General features: G+C 33.1%; 1 pseudogene; it reads right to left on the reverse strand.

The window, feature by feature from the left end:
• Nucleotides 1-2,391, reverse strand: part of LOC106465000 — a 28,568-nt pseudogene that overhangs the window by 6,770 nt on the left and 19,407 nt on the right.

Genomic DNA, 2,391 nt, shown 5'->3' on the forward strand with positions numbered 1-2,391 from the left:
AACATATTTTATAGTAGCTTAAAGAAACCAGTAATAATATTGCCTTAGAATAAATGTTAGGAAATAGATTAATTGCTAGATTAGCTCTCACGGGAATTTATAGACAAAAGTCATAGTAACACCTGACGTCAAAAATCATTATTATTAAATATATAACTCTAGTAAACACGTGTAAAAAACAGTAACTCGTTAGTTAAGGAAAATAAATGTTGTGTTAGTTTAAAGAAAGAGCATCCTGAAATTGAGTTCAAATAGAAACCAACAGTTTAACAGAGAACTTGAGAATTACCGCTTGTCTCAAATTTAATGATGTAATATTTGTTATTTTTCTATGAAAATACAACAACAAAAAACAATTATCAAACCAGGCTACGTGGCGACACTCAATATTTTAGATCCAGGAAATAATTACTTTGTTCAAGTAATCATAAAGACTTTTTAAAGTCATCGATCATAGTACTACTATTGCTCGAATCAACAACGAGAAGGTTAGATAAAAATCTACTACTGCAAAGAAGTAGCTTAAAAAGCTGTATAAATAGTATGGGCTAAGTAGTTAAAAAAACATCTGCTGAGTAGCTTGAAAAGATCTATGTATAGATAAACGTCTCGAATTATTTAACAACTTTTACGTACAATACCTGTCAAGTAGCTTACAAAATTTTATGCATAGATAAACGTCTCGAATTATTTAAAACTTTTACGTACAATACCTGTCAAGTAGCTTACAAAATTTTATGTATAGATAAACGTCTCGAATTATTTAAAACCTTTACGTACAGTATCTGTCAGGTAGTTTAAAAAGATCTATGTATAACATCTGCCAAGTAAACGTTAGAATTACGCCTAATATATTTTTATACACTTCGTTCTTAATATAGTCCCTTAGGGATTTTGAGAATTAGAAGAATATACAATAATAGTATCCCAGTCATACTATATTTGTGATATACACTGCCGACGATCCATGCTTTTCGCTCAATCCAGAGTTCTTTAGTCCGGCTGGGAAACAACAGATACAGCAGTTATTGGAACACTATTTATATAAGCCATTTGATACGACAACAATTGGCATATTATAATAAAAAATGCACGATTCTGACTTGATCATGGTGCAAAACTATCCCTAACTTAAATTGCAATTTTATACTTTGCTAACATGTGTTTCAGAACTTTATATGCTTCACATTGTCTTTTGCATTTGAAAGATTTGACATTAACTTAAATTACTAGTTTTCTTAGAAACAGTAGACTGTAAGTGACCTTGACCTTGAAATTCTAGAATTTGGTAACATCCGCCAGGTTGTTAAGCTATATGTATAGATGAATGTCTGTAATTATTAAAAACCTGTACGTACAACATTTGCTAAATACTTTAAAAAGCTCTAGATATAGATAGATGTCTTGAATAGTTTGAAAACCTTTATGTACAACAACTGTCAATTAATTTATAGGCCAATTAGTTTAAAAACCTCTATGCAAAAAATGTGTCACGTAGTTTTAAATGTCATATTCATAGATAATTTGTCTCATGTAGCGGATTGCATGTTACTTATCAATACATCCATAACAAATTAGAATTGCGCCCGGCATGGCCAGGTGGATAAGGCGCTCGACTCACAATCTGAGGGTCGCGGGTTCGAATCGTCCCACCAAACATGCTCGCCCTTTCAGCCGTGAGGGCATTATAATGTGACGGTCAATCCCACTATTCGTTGGTAAAAGAGTAGCCCAAGAGTTGGCGGTGGGTGGTGATGACTAGCTGCCTTCCCTCTAGTCTTACACTGCAAAATTATGGACGGCTAGTGCAGATAGCCCTCGTGTAGCTTTGCGCGAAATTTAAAACAAAAAACAATGTATAATCTTTATACTATAATATCTATTTCTTTGGGACTTTTTTTCACATTGACAGTCATAGAAAAATTTTAAACTACTTCTAAGATTAATAAAATCAGAATTTTAAAAAATTGCTACCATTTTGTTGATGACAATTGTTCTTATCAAGTGCTCAGTATTCATGTTGTGCAATCTCTATTGCAACCGAGAGTGATTAGATCAACTTTTGAGAATCTTTGGGCATTACAACCGACAAACATATTCATGTTGTGCAATCTTTATTGCAACCGAGAGTGATTAGATCAATATTTGAGAATCTTTGGGCATTACAACCGACCAACATATTCATGTTGTGCTAATCTTTATTGCAACCGAGAGTGATTAGATCAACTTTTGAGAATCTTTGGGCATTACAACTGACCAACATATTCATGTTGTGCAATCTTTATTGCAACCGAGAGTGGTTAGATCAACTTTTGAGAATCTTTGGGCATTACAACTGACCAACATATTCATGTTGTGCAATCTTTATTGCAACCGAGAGTGGTTAGATCA

This window comes from Limulus polyphemus, unplaced genomic scaffold (assembly GCF_000517525.1).
Source record: "Limulus polyphemus unplaced genomic scaffold, Limulus_polyphemus-2.1.2 Scaffold1808, whole genome shotgun sequence".
In the NCBI taxonomy this organism is placed as follows: Eukaryota; Metazoa; Arthropoda; class Merostomata; order Xiphosura; family Limulidae; genus Limulus; species Limulus polyphemus.